The sequence below is a fragment of the Phasianus colchicus genome, chromosome 7 (genome assembly GCF_987193195.1).
Source record: "Phasianus colchicus chromosome 7, bPhaCol1.hap1.1, whole genome shotgun sequence".
NCBI classification, from domain to species: Eukaryota; Metazoa; Chordata; class Aves; order Galliformes; family Phasianidae; genus Phasianus; species Phasianus colchicus.
In genome coordinates, this window is record NC_143442.1 from 5,967,438 (window position 1) to 5,982,910 (window position 15,473).

General features: G+C 40.9%; 1 protein-coding gene across 15 annotated transcripts in view; it reads right to left on the reverse strand.

Moving 5' to 3' along the window:
- Window positions 1-15,473, reverse strand: part of THSD7B (thrombospondin type 1 domain containing 7B) — a 291,273-nt gene that overhangs the window by 217,642 nt on the left and 58,158 nt on the right. The gene's annotated exons all lie outside the window — the stretch shown is intronic.

Here is a 15,473-nt window from a genome sequence, read left to right on the forward strand (position 1 = left end):
ACAGAAAACAGATTTTCTTTATTACACTTGTACTAACCATCAGTCAAAATTTATTAAGCAGCATTTTCTGACAATTCATTCAGTCTCAATTATTTCTTATTCCATGTAAAAGAGATGCTTTCCTCTTTCCTGCAAGATTGTGTTTTTGCCTCTCGTCGATAGGAAGCCATATTTGCTGTTCAGCTTACATAATGTGTAGGCTCCCCTCAATCATCAAAATAAACTCAAGTAGTAGAGAAGTAGATTATGTAAAATAGCAACGACTCCAATCTTTTAAGCTGGGTGGCATCCATACAGAAGCCGAGGTATGCTCAAAACATATCAAAAGTAACATGAAAAATAGAACCAAAAAGGGACAGAAGGGCAAGAGAACAGACAGCACGACAGGAGAAAACTCTGGCAGTCTGCAAAACACAGCAAGAAAACACAACCAATAATCAGTGCAACAAGGGATTTTCCTTAGAGAAGGGCTCCATAGGCACTCCAAACGCGGGCAAGTGCTTCACTGCCCCTCACTGCTGCCACATTCAGCCAGACAGCTTCTTCAAACAATTTAATTTGGACCAACATGCACTCTGTGGATCAGGAAAGGAAGGATGCTCCAGGTGTAGGCAGCAGCACACCACAGCAAGAACCACACAGCACAGAGGAGACTGAAGAGCCTGAGGGCGCAGCTTTTCCACGTTAAAAGAGGAGATTCTGCCCAGTCCTCACTTGCTACTTCACCCTGAGCCACCCCAGCCAGGCACAGTGATGGGCGTGCAGAGTCACTCAAAGCATTGCTGACACCCCACTGAAATCACTGCAGGAGCAGCCAAGGAAGTAACAGCAACTTCATCTTTTCCAACTACTTCAAATGATGCGCTCCAAACCTCCTAATTCTTACCCAACATTTTGGTTTTCTCTTGAAGATGAGAGAGATGCTGGACACAGAAGAGAAAAAGTTACATCACCTCTATCTAGGGGAAAGAAAAGTATTCTGTGTTCCTCCCAGTTTATTGGAAAATAATGACTTTCAACAAAAAAGTTAAGTTATTCATGCTTAAGTGTAAAACAATGCCAGACAAACAACTCTACAAGCAATGAGAATGTGTTCCACTTTTCTGCACAACTCATTACTGACAATAGCCAGAGAAAATCTTTATAATGTCCTGTTTCTCATTTCATGAATTTTTACAGCTAATGTGTTCTCAGTCAAGAATAATGCAGTGATTAGAACAGCACTCAGTAAGAATATGTGGCAATGTAATACATACCAAATTTAATGAATTTCTCTCTGACCAGAAGAAAGTTATTGATCACAATTTTTTTTTTTTCATCTTTAGATCAATTTTTACATCATTTAGTGTAAAGTTTCCAAAAATTAATTCACGAGAAGGCACAGATAACAAGCTTTGAAGGTAACAAGGTATTGATTTCTGCAACTTTCTATGCTAATTTTAGGATTTGATCATAGCTAATTTAATTTGACTTGTGCTTTTTGGCTGTTAGATACCTACAGCGTAACTTGAAGATGAAGATTCCCTTTGATAATAACCTCCAAAATCCTCACCAGAAAATAAAACTGGAAAAACTTGGGTTTTTTTGGTGTTTATTTGTGCACACGAATACAAATGCCAACTCATTTAGAGACAAAATATTAACTGCAGTACTCTGACAAGGGAAGAAAGGTCTCAGTTGTAGCTAACTTTCAATTAAGAATCTCCACTTAAAATATAATTTGAAAACTCCACAGCAGAAGATCCGATTTTACTTTGGTGGTGTTTTAAACATTATCCCAAGTTCCAAGACTTGAGTCATTTTGTGCCAAAGTAATGCAATTTCAACATTTTAATAGACTGAGCGGTGATTTCACATATTTCAGATTGCACACACTTTGGCACAACCTCTGTGTTTCCTGGGACTCCAAAGTACTGGACTGGGCTCCTGGACAGGGATTTGTTAAAAGCACAGCTCCTGATCCAGGGTAATAAGTGTTTGGCAGTTAAATTAAATAAAAATCCAGAAACCATCTGTTTTAGAAACTTAAATGATTAATTTTAGGAAGTTGTTCTAAAAATGAGGTTATTTTTGGCATAGCATTTATTTACAAGACATATCAGTAGCAATCCAGCATTTTTCATACCAGGGTTATAACTACATTTTCCAGTTATCCATCTGGGCCCTTTTCAATTCAGTGGTTTAATTAAAACTCAATGGTATTATCAATCTGTTGCATTTTTCATTTTGATGGTTATTACATTTACAGTACAGCAGGAGTACAAATTAAAGTAAGAAGATAAATCTCATCTAAAAATTTCATTTCTGTATCTTTAGCAACTTACGCTGTCATAATATTTTCTAGCTCATTCATGTTTATAAAACAGCTTTAATGACCTATTTTTTCTTATTACAATAAACGGAAACAAGAAAAAAATATATTTTTCAATAGCTTTACAAGTCTCCCATCATTCATTTCATCGCTCCGGTCAACAGATGGGCATTACACAGCAAGGTTGGGAAAAGGTCCATGACAGAGCTGATAAGTTTTCTTTCCACCTCTTAACTCAGTGAGAATGGCAGTTATTAGCCAACTCCACATCTAAGATAGAAACAGGAACTTTTTTTGCAGGAAAAAAACAGGAGATTGTCCAAAGCACAGAATGGTGAAATGGAAATTGCAGTGCTGAATGAAACATTCAGTCAGCAGCATGGAAGAACACAGATGGAAGAACACAGATGTTCCTTCTAGCAACTCACAGGGCTCTTGCTTTAGGCTGCAGTTTCCAAAGGAGCTGAATTTCAGGTCCGTTTTTGTTTTTATTGGTGAAGGTGATGACAGATTATTTGATAGAGGCGCATAATAAAAATAATGCACGCACAATTTGATTACAATTTTAAAGTTCACTGGAGTAAAACTTATATGTTCCAAAAACGGGAATTTAAAAAAAAAAAAATCACATAGCTCTCAAGTAAATTTCCTAGAAAAGCATTAACAGCAGCCTCACCTTCAGCTCTCCTCATTGCTGCTAAAGAAACAGAGACAGATAGAGCTGACACAGGCAGCCCATTGCCCATTACACTGCTATCACTGCACGGCCTCCCCTCAGCTCCTCTGCTCTGAGCCCAACAAACTCAGGGACCTCAGCTGCTCTGCACACACTGTGCCCTCCAGCCCCTTCCCCATCTTTGCAGCTCTCCTTTGGAGGCTTTCTAATAGTTTTATGTCCTTCTGACACTGCTGCACCCACAACTGTGGCCAGGAGTTAAAGCAGCAAACACCTTAAAATTCTAATTAAAACCAAAGAGGACGTACCTGTGTGCACACAATTCCCTAAAGCAGCCAGCAGAAATTAAGACAATGCATCAGGTGCTCCAGGCCTCTCAGCAGAGCTCTGCTATGCCAGACCTGCTGCTCCAGCTCAGAAAGAGGCAGATGATACAGAATACCACCATTAAAGTCTTATTAAAAGCAGCTTTAAAGTTGTTTTTGCCATCCCAACTAAACAAGAGGGGAAAAAAAAGCTTTCTCTGGGTCACTCATTCAAGTCCCACTGAACGCTGCTGGTTTGCAGGAAAAGCCATTTCAAACACTCCCTACAGAAATAATAGAACGAGGTTAACTCCAGCAGATATTAACAAAGGTGCAGAAAAACCTTGGTTACTTTTATTTAAAGGTAAGCAGAACTGTTCACAAACAAGGTTATTTCTTTCCTCAACGACCAGAAAGATATTTAGCAGCAGAAGTGAATGGATGTGCAATGCCAGCTGCCTGCATACAGAGCACTACAAAACAGAGCTGTCCAAAGGCACACAGATGCACGTTTCACTGCCTGCTCCTCTCCTCTTCTCTTGCTCTTTCCTTTCCCCTTGCCCAGAACAAATAAGGTTTGAGAAAAATCCATTGCCTGACATCTTCCACTTCCATTTTCAGTTCACTGTAACACCAAGAGAATCATAACTTAATCAAATATTTAAACAGGGAGAAGCTATAAAATCAATGGAATAAACAGATGCACATAAATACAGTGGGGAAGACTCTTCCAGAGCAACGAGAAAGCCTATAGATAAAACCATCACTATTGACTACACAAAGGTGGATGATGCCACATATCCTGACTCAGGTTTGGGCTTGGCAGCACATCGTTCTTTTAGCTAGAGAAGACACAACCTTAGGTACACAGAACAACTGAACACTCCTAACGTAGTTATTACCATTTCAGAAGGGGGTCATGGAGTCTTCTGGAGGAGCAGTATGGAAAAAAAAAAAAAAAAAAACATTCAGTTCTGATGAAGGAGATGAGTACAACGTGAGGAAATAAAGCACACAACGGCCCTGGGTAAGGTGTGGAACAGGCAATGGTGCATTCCCTCTGAAAGACTGGGCACAGCACTATTTCCCATTCCAGAAAATAACTGTAAAACCAGGGAAGGTCCAGAGCAGAGCAACAACAATTAAGGTTTGCTTTTAAGAGTGCTTGTATAGACTGAGTCATCAAACAATCAAATACAAAAATAAGGTGCTTATGTGAAATGTAGGCAGCACAAAGATGGGAAAAAAGTAATGGCTATTCACCATTGTTTATTATCCCTAACCTACAGGCAGCAAGCTTAAAATCTTACAGACACACAAGGCATCATTCAGTTACAAAAAACAAACTGTATGGAGGAGTATCATTTAGTAGACCAAATACTAGTAGCAAAAACAAACAAGTTTTCAACACATGCCATCGCAGGCTTAAGGAGAATTAAGCTTTGGATCTCACTGTTCTGGGATGTTTGGATGCCAGAAGAATAAACTGATTCAAAAAATAATTTGAGCAGACTCAGGGGAGTTCATGAGAGCTGCTAACCGTGTTATTATCCCTAAGATGCAGGCACCACCTCCAGCACAGAACTTCAGTCAGAAATGGAAGGCAACGCAAAGAAGTGGCCTTGGTGGCCCTTCCTGTAGCAGGAGGGTTGGAGATTCATGATCCTTGAGCTCCCTTCCAACCCAGGCCATTCTGTGAAGTTTCTAAGCTTACCCTTTTCTTACAGAATGTCCTAAAAAAAGGCAGCACGGGCAGTGCTGGAGTGTGGGCAAAGTGGGGCTGTGAAGATGCTCACTGTGGCTGTTCTCATTGGCATTGCTGAGGAAAGAGGGAAGCAAGGTCTGCAGAAGGTCAGTCAGAGAAATACGTTTATTCTCACAGACATCATCTTCTGGCCTTACATCAGAGAAGAAACTAAGAAGCATTTATCTGATTAATGTTTCCAAGCAATCAGCCTGTCCACCAGGGACACTGCCCGCTAGAAGTTGTGTCTGCATTTGTAGTGTTCATCATTATTTTTCCGCAGACCTCACCAAAAGTCAAGGGAAACTCCTGCTGACTCAGCTGTTGGATCGTACACAGAGCTTCCACAAAAGGAGTGCATATACAGCTGAGGAGAGGAAAAACCATTAAATTATTGAAGTGTGTGATCAAGTGAGATTCCAGCATGGGCGCTGACCTTAGTTACTAAGAAAGAATAAGAACAAAACAGTGATAGGCATCAGGAAAAAGAGCATGAATGAAGGCAAAATCTAAGCAAGTCTTAATCACAAGTGATGTCTTCTATAACAGCTTCACATCTAAGGCTTGATGTCTGGTTGTTCCTTTTACTGCCAGCAGGGATCTATTGTAACTACTTAGCCAAAGGAACCCTACTTTTTAAAAAGATTTTTAAAAAGAAGTTCAAATCAAACTGCTCCCAAGAAACTACATGCAATTGATAGCTACACGGCTGGTCACTTTGGATACATCTGGCTATCCAAAGTTTAAGCCTTTTAGAAGACCATAGTAAGCCAAGGAGCCAACCAGCTGACATTCCCAGCAGGGACTCAAGAAGTAACCAGGCAGTACGTACTGTGACACTGCACCCATGAGACCTTAATCCACAGAAATCTCTCATTTCACAGTTTTGTTTTTCAACTGCCAAACAAATGCTAAAGAAAATAAAAAATATAAAGTAAAAGGGAACGTAGATGGAACTCTGACTGGATGGTGCATGGGTGAAAGCAGTAACCACTCAGCTTTCTGAGGGCACAAAAAGGCCTTGGCACTCAAGTCACATTAACTTTTGATGCGAGTCAGATATCCAATTATCCTCTGTGCTTTTGAAAAATCCACCCTCATCTCTGATCTTTGTGTTTTCCTAAGAGTTGACATCTATTAAAACATCATTAGTTATGCAGTCAAAACAACGTAACACTTCAAAAAACTCACTGCTAGTCACAGTTAATTCCCTGTAAAATCTCACTAAAAAACCCTCAATAATTGGTGTCAATACATCTTATATATATTTCAGCTTTGGGTATTTAATGAAAGAGTTTTAGCTGTTGATATTTGCTTCAGAAAGAAAGTGAACTGCAACACAGAAACAGCCTACACTGTGGTGATCATAACTTAATGACAAGTTATAATTAATAGGACCAAAGGACCTGCCAACTCCAAAATGCATGCTGTTCTTTACAAGGGTGACGTCTGCACTCTCAAAATAAGTTTGAGTCCCAATCAAATAGAACACAATTTTTACAAGAAATGTAAGCGGTCACTGTGAAGAAAAAGCTAGAAAGGAGCACTGACTTCTTCAAAAAGACTGAATAAGTCAACAACTGCTGCACGTAATGTAATAAAGAAAAAAACCTAAATGAATATAAGATCCTATTACGTGCCATTGTTTCCCCACCTGCCTTCCCAAAAAGTTACATCAGAAGCTAAGTATGGTCACCATTTAGTTCTCAAACGCTTTCTCTCATGTTCAGCCCCTGGAAGGAAATTAACAGGTGTTTAAGAACTCACCAGGGAGAAAAGGGCTGCACATTTTAGAAGGAATAAAACAATTTTGCTAAAAAAAAAAAAAATAATAATGTGCTGAATTTAAGCAAGCCTGACCCCTCAATAAACGCACAAAAGGACATTAAGATTCTGGGCAGCCAATGCATTTTAATAAAAAGTTTATTACTTTTTTGATTAACAAGCATATGTTAGAATAAACATCAGAGGTCTGACAAAACTATTAAACCACGTTCATTCAGCCATTTTTCCCCAGCACAGACAGGCAGAACAAGGCAGGCTGCAACCAGGATGCTAAGCCTTAGCATCTTGCATTGTTACCTAGGATCTCATTGTTATTTCTCTGCCCTGAAGTCTGCTTTTCTGCAATTCCACTAAGCTTGGTGTGTGGTATGTAGTCTGCCCAAAGCTTAACTCCCTGCTGACTGCTCCAAATGACTGCATTTGTTGCCCAAGTCATGAGTTTAGAGGAACAGGAGGGAAACTTAGGAAAGTACCACAGTGAGGACAGCGTGACAGCTGAGCTCCTTTTACTGATGACCCTGCACATGGGGACACACTGCCCAACAAACTCCTTCCTACACTAGCAGGCCCCTGGGTGCAATACATCCTTCATGGCCACTACCTACATTTTTGCCAACTTTCCTCTTTTCCCAATTTACATGAAACTTCAGAAGGACAATAGGAAGATCCAGGAAAGAGCAGACAGGAAGCAGAGCTGGGGTTGGCGTTACAGAGGAGAGAAAAAGTGCAGCTCTTTAAAATCCTGATGTTTCTGTATCATTAAATGCAGGGAAACCCAGGTACCACCTATCACCATTACTCAACAGTGCCCTTCCAAGGGGCCAGGACAGCCAAATGGGAGAAATCTCTCCTGAAAAAGAGCTTCCTGAAGAAGCTTGCATGCCTGAGACAGCAGAGCCTGATCTGGACAGAGAGAAGTTAACAAGATATTCCCTGGAAGGTAAATGTATTTATTCATTCTACGGCCTTTCCACCTTATGTTAAATTTATGAGCTTTTACATTATATTTCCAGTTTTCAGCTCAAGAAACCACAGCCATGACACAGAAGGAAAAATCCCATGAAGTCAAAAAAAAAAAAAAAGCATAAGAGGAGATTCAGCTGCCTCCTCTTAATTCCTTCCTTCTTTCCAGGATAAGTCCCTGATCCAGGCACAAAGCCTGGCAGTGGAGGCTGAGAATAACCCCCTCCCCAAAGCACTGCATCTGGAGCTGCACCCTCTGTCTCACATGCACTGCTGCCTCCATAAGTGCTTGCACCAGCTTTGCACCAAAACTGCACCAAAACTGCCCCAGCTTTGCTGGATCCACACCCAGGAGCACACGACAGCAAACACTCCTAGTTTGTCATTTTCATCTGTGAAGTCTAAACTTCATCATCACTGCCACAGTTTTATTGTAAGCAGCTGTGATACTTGGAGTGACTTCATAAGCCTATAGCCAAAGCCATGCGAATTTTAAGAAAGTCTATTTCTCAGTGTTTCTTTTATGTACATAGAGTACCTTATATAGAGAATATATGTTTCTATTAGTTTGAAGGAGGAAAAAGAGTCTCAATACTTAATTTTAATGCCACAAAGCAAATGGGCAAGAATAATTATTTCAGAGAGCTCTTCAGAAGCTTCACTTCTGCCCTTGGAGGGAATGGGGTTGGTGACCCTGAAACTCAGAACAGGAGTTTTCCTACTAAATTTTTCTAGCTAATTTTTATTTGCCTTCTCCCCAGTGAGGCACATTGCCTCCCGATGCTGCGTGCAGGCTTAGCTGTGCCAAAGGATGCTCACCCTGGTGCCAAGCAGAGCCGACTGCAAGCACCCAGATGCAATGTTACCTTGAAGCTACAGTTTAGGGCATATCCTTTTAGCTCTTAGGGCATCATCCAGCACCACAGCTATCATCAGGGTGAGACAAGCAGTCCTCCAGGTTGGCAAAGCAGACAGAGCCCTCACCCTTCCCAGACATTCCAGTTACACAGTTTCCACACCTTAAATAATGCACAAGAGCTGCTGAGATGGGCGCTTCAGCTGTGGAAACAGATGATGCTGAAACAAGATCTGCTCCAATCTGTTCACTTAGCACTGCTCAGAGAAGCGGGGAAGGTGAGCAGGTCGCCCAGTGGGTCGCAGTCCTCGGCTGCAGGGGCTTCCAGCCCTGAACAGCTGTTTGCTGCTGTTCACAGCATTCAGCACAACACAGTGCACGTCAATGGTGCAACACGCAGGCTTCAGATAATCAGCTTTTGCTCTAAAAGCAAGCAACAGACTTCCCGAATGACAGCACACCCTCTGCAAATGACAACACAGCCCAGCGCTGTGTATACTGTCAAATGTTTGAGGAAGAAATAGTAGTGCTCTTAAAATAAGGTCAAATATTTACCGACCCGTAACAACATTTCTGCAGGAGTAGAGAGGTGAACAGGAGCCCAACACATTGAGAAGAGACTCTGGGCTCAGAGCAACATCAGCACTGATCAGCTCCCCCAAAAGAGTCTGGGAGAAGTGCATTAATCAGCCCCAGCTCAGCTTACTTCCATATTCCAGACTACAAACCTTTCTAAAAACTGATCCATGGACAGAGCATCGCTGAGCTGGGATGTGCAGCAGAGAGCAGGGCAGATGGCGAGGGGTGGCAGCAGCCACGCTGCTCTGATTCAATCCATCATGGTGCTGTCAGGGCCCCACAACATGCCTTTCACTTACTCACTCATTTGGTTCATGCAAGGCATCCAGATAAAGCCCACTGAACAAGATGTACAGCCCGTATTTACTGCTCGACCCTGCCAGCATTCCTGGTTTTTAAACAAGCTTGGAGAAATAAATCTGCTCTTGGCTGAGAGCACTTCTGCCTGGTTTTTCATTCTAACTGGGCAGCCACCAGAACTTTAAAAAAAAAAAAAAATGGTATTTAATGAAAACAAACAGACGCATAACTGCTGAATGCCACCACAAAACTACTGACATGTGTCATCACCAAGTTTTAATAGCAGAGCTAAAAACAAATTGAGAGTTATGGCAGGAAATGCTACAGAAGCTGCCACGAGCACATTCTCCTGAGCAGACAGGAGTTTTTGCCCACAGAGAAACCAGTGCCCATGCAATGGCTGCATGCAAACAGCCCTGTGTGCCACCCACATGGGCTCGTGTTGCCCTGTCACCCTCGCAGGGATACAGCACTCCTCTTGTAAATGTGCAGCAGGATTCATCACCTCTCAGAGGGATGATTCAGCAGAAAACCCTTAAAAATATATATTTCTGTTCTTAAGCACATCAGCTATCAAAATCTACTCACACAGTGGGGAGTGCATCGCTTCCCTGGGGCAGACACAGACCCTCCTGGCTGCAGCTCGTTGCTACATCAAGGATCTCGGTTCTCATGGGCTCCTTCTGGCCATTTCAGCAGGAAATGCTGAAGATCAGTTTCAGCAGGAGAAGCTTTTCATTAGAGAAAGTGAAAAACTTAGTGCACACCCAGTAGCATGAGCAGTACAGTCACAGACCTGCAGAGCATGGCAAGAGGCAGCTCCTTGGGTTGACATTGAGACCCTGGAGCACAGCAAAAGAAGGGCAACAAAGCTGAGAAGGGTCTGGGGCAGAAATCTTATGGGCAGCAGCTGAGAAAACTGGGATTCTTATCAACTGAGGCAGCTTCTCCAGAGATAATTCCACTTACAGCAGGTGCTGCTCACGCAAACGAAAAGGAAAACAAAGGAGAAGAATTTGGAAAACTACAGCAGGGATGTAGGATAGATCACAGACACCAGATACTTTCACCCAGCCACATTCATGCTTCAAAATACCAGCATCAACATTACAACTCCTCTTTCTAAGAATAAAGCTGAATAAAATCATCAATGCATTTTCCCTCTACTTTCCATAGAAAAGAAAAGAGCCTGTCTAAACTTTCCTTCCTTTCTTAATGAAACCCCTATTGATTTTTCATCCATGTGAATCATTGCCTTAGAGCAATTTCTTTTAGCTGCTGGTTCTCACATTTAATATGCATGTATGCTTAAGGAAAAAATTATCAATAGGGTCTCCAGATAGAAACTAAAAGGGTTTCATGAGAAAGTCGTGCAATTTTACATCCAGCATTTACCAATATTGTTTAAGAAAAAAAAAAAAGCAGGTCTATTCATGACATGAACAGTCACCAGTCCCACGTAACACCATGTCACCTCAGTGCAGCTGTCAGGGCTTCAGGACAACAGATGTCAGATACAATATGCTTATGTTGATAAAAGAGTAAAAACACAAAACACTATCACAGTAAAAATTCATTCAGATACCCTGGCTTTCCACCTGTTAATCACTGCCCTAAGCAAGCAGACCATAGCAAACACGCATATGACATCAAATACATTATGGGCCCATTAAGCCAGGCCAGAATTAAAAACAGTCCATCAGCACCAAAGGGACAGCTTTAGCTGTACTAATACCAAAGACAAAAAGAAATAAATCTCCATTAACTTATTCTTAAGCAATAACACGTTATTTTATAGTTACACTCCTAACTTACACCTCATCATAATCTCCCAGTCGTTTCCATCTCTGCTTACATGGGATAACACTAAACGTTATGGACCTTTTAATTGCCATTCATGGGAAATACACTAATTTTGCTAGGCAGTGAAGGAATTTATGGACCAACGGGGAGCACACAGGACATGGAAATTCAACTATCAGTAAAGCAAAAACTATCTTTGTATCTGAGAAAAGGAGATGCAGTTTAAAGTAAAAGCCTGCATTCCATATTGTGATTAACACTACCTCAATGGCACCATCCATATTTGGGAAGTGGCACCATCCATATTTGGGAAGGGTTGGTTAAAATTGGTCCCAGAAGACATACAAACAAGGATCTTACCTAAAGTATCTAGGCTTTTGCCTGGGGGGAAAAAAAAGTCCCTATAAAATTTACCCTTTCACAAGAAAAATTTGAATTAAGTCTTTCATTTCATCAACCACTCACTCAGGGTCCTCCTTCTCCTTGAGAGGTGAAGTAGGAAGAAAGCTTGATGGTAATTTTCCCTTTCCAGTTTTCTCTTGTGTTTTTGTTGAAGTCACTTATTAATGTAATGATGACTCTGACTCATTATCTGAATGGGTCCTTACCCATTTCTTAAGTATGTTAAGGAATGAATTAGGTACCGTTAAGTAACTCGTATCAATTAACATCCACTGGCAATGGTATTTACTAGACATCAGCACACGTGGCTGAGACCAAGAGGAGAGAAACCTTCCCTGGTCACAGGGATCGGTCCGAGGAGGAAAAGCTCATGTGCTGAAGTGTGAGAAAGGCTAGGGGACATTTTTTAAACTATCACAAAATAGCCAAAGCTGATATACTGAGACTACAAGAACAGTTATAAAATTCTACGTGATGCAAACATGTAAAGATTGCCTAGTTCCAGGATAACTGAGTAATGTAACCTTCCAAAGCAACAACAAAAAGCAATTAGACCATGTCTGGAATTGAAGACGATTGATTATTACTACTAATATTGGAACTGAAGTTGACTGCAATGCTTTTCATGTAATTGCTTTATTGAGTGCTGCATAGCTTTATCTGGAAATATATTCAGAACGCTGCAAGTTCACAGTTTCATCAGTTCCTGATGCACTAAGACACACAAACACATCATTCTGAAATATTTATCCCAAAGATATCAAATTAAACAGCATATCCTAAGGTTAGCTCCTGACCTTTCAGTTAAGGTCTATGAGGAATCTCCTGCCTGCAGAATAATGTAGTAGATTTGAGTACCAGCGACTTCACATCGTCTGCACCTGCTCACCACTTTATTCCATAAACTTGTATCAAAATGCCTTAAATCTGATTTGGGGCCCTGTGTGCAATGATAATTAAATCATTCTGAGGACTCTGGAAGCTGGCTTATCTATTTAAAAGGAAAAAAAAAAAAAAAAAAAAATCAATCAAGGACAAGTAAATTACAGTGAAAAAGAGTAACTACTTTAAAAAAAAAAGTTCATAAAAATTTTAAAATATCTGAAGGCAAAGAAGGAATTTCCTTGTTATTTTTTCAGTTTTGCTTCTATTCTCAAACAGTCTTCAATATCTAAATGAAAGTTACAGAACTACATTTTTTCACCTGCTTTTAGCCTCTCTGATCTGTTATCCCCTGGTGTCACTCACCCACACACTCTGCTTTTCAAAGAGGAACCCGGCAAAGGTCAGCAATCAATTAGCCATCCATCCCCAAGAAAAGAGTGAAATCTGTGGACAGCCCGAACTGCCATTACTAAACCAAGTAACACGCTGGAAAGCTCGTAACAAAAAGCATGAAACAGCTTACAGCATTATGAACGTATATACGACATTACCTTTAAAGCCTAAGTATGAAAAATACCACAGAAGGTGTGTAATACCAACCTTTATCACCAACTGCACGCTTATATTGACTTAACCACGACATGCTCACTTATCTACAAAGCAAAAATTGGTTTTAAGTAAGGTACTTTGCAAGGCCCTGAGGGCACAGTAACATTGCTGTCATCGTTTACGTCAACTTCCCTCTCTTTCATTTCACTCTCCATCAGTCTTTTCAAAACACTGCAGCTAAGTTTCTGTTTCTGCAACTACAAGGGTGTCCTTGCCTATATGGCAACAGATTTTCACACAGACAGAAGAAATGATGTATAAACATACACACACGTATGCACTAGCACATAAGCAGCATACTTAACACATGCCCTATCGCTCTCATTTCAGTGCCAAGCGTACAAGGATATGCTTAGCTTTTAGTACCGGATTGGCTGAACTGAAAACATTGAAAGCTTATGTACAGATTCTTTTTTTTAACGCAGAGCTACAAATGTTTTCACATCACTCGCTTTTACTTCAGTTTGAATTCATTGTTTGTTTATTAGTATGAGCAAAAATATTACAGGAATGGTATTAAAAACTTCACATGAGCACTACTTTATGTGCATGATTAATAAAGGAACTTCTGAAAAGTTCCCAGTGCTTTATCACTACAGCCTCCTCTTACTCCTTGTCTGTGATGTGACTCAGATTCTGTACTTCATTAAGCAGCTGCATGCAGCTAATACATACATTAGAGTCTAATAAAGATACAAAAATATTGCTTCTCTACCTAGTGTCTCCACTGCAAACCTTGGTGAGATTTTCAATAGCTAGAAATAAGTGCTTGTTTTGCTTAAAAGCAGCTGGGTGATACAAAGCAGTTTAACTAATGGGTCAAAAGCTCTTAAAGATGTACAGTTTATTTTTGTCTTCTGCAGCTTCAAACCTGTGAAGTTTATGGTTATAAATGTCACACCACGGAACAGCAAAACATGTTTCGCACATTGGAGGATATTTTTAAACTATTGATATTTGAAGGTCTTTGGGTCTCAGGGGTGATGGAATAAACCCCAAAGATGACAAATCAGCGAAAAAGTTCAAGTGATAGAGCAATAAAAATCAGATCTGCCATAGCCCTGTATTTAATCACGTGGCCAGCAGCATCAGCTATACTTTATACTTGTACTGACCTGTTCCATAGGTCAACAAAGACGCAATGAAGACTTACTGAAGTATCTACACAAGCTGAATTTTTTTTTTTATTATTGCTTTAAGAATGTTGAACACTTAATACTTCAGAAGTCAGCATTTTTCAGTAAGTCATAAGCTGTGGACTACTAACGATATTGTAGTATATAATACAAACATTATGCAAATAACATACAGGAAGACTGTTAAACTTGCTGTTGATTCTGCCAGGGAATCTGACTCGTTTTGTTACCCCTTGGTTCCGCCCAGGGGATAAGCACCACACTGCACGTGTTGGCTGCTGCTCACACTGTGCTGACCCCAGCCCCTTCCCAAAGCCTTACGCTGGAACTTCCACAGCAGTGCTTCATAGAGAGACACAAAAAGCACTGAATGCAGGATATCGCGGAACGCAGCAAGAAAATAAATGTCAATCAGCAAGTGGGCAAAAGCAAGCAGCAAATACACTGGCTAGATAAATAATGTGGTTTGGCTGGTCCTTTCCTCAGGAGCAGCTGGCTACCATGCCGTGCAAGCAGCAGCGATGCAGGTCCGGCGTTGGAGGCGTTCGCCCACTCCTCTTTGAACATATGCCCTTTCAAGTGAAATTAATCAATCTCTTTATCACTCCTGCAGCATCTGGAGCCATAATCATTACCCAACTGCTGAGAAAGAAATGAAACCACTAATCGCACGGGGAGCAGGGTTTTGGTGTGCAGAGCAGGAAAGTTTTTAAGTTCTAATTTGAAAAGCAATTTTTCACGGCTAGCCTGCCAGGACACACCACACACCAACATCTGCAACCGTCCACTACGTATCCTCCAGCACACAGAACCAATATATTTACAACTGCTATAATGAGGTTTTCACATATTTTTCCCACATTTAGCTGCATAACCCTAAATCACTGTTCTTCTCAGAAGTGACACAGATGCAGTTAACAACAGAGTCCAAAAGGTCTCTAAAAGAAGGAAGCATGCAAGCTTACAGAGTAGAGGATATCAGGCAGCATAGGAAGGACCAGACTCTGCCTCTGGACTCACCCTGCTCCAAATGACCCCAACAGGAATTTTCTGAGCCAGTTAAAACCAATATACTGGAGATTCCATTAAGCAAGCACTTCAACATAACTATCAACCAGC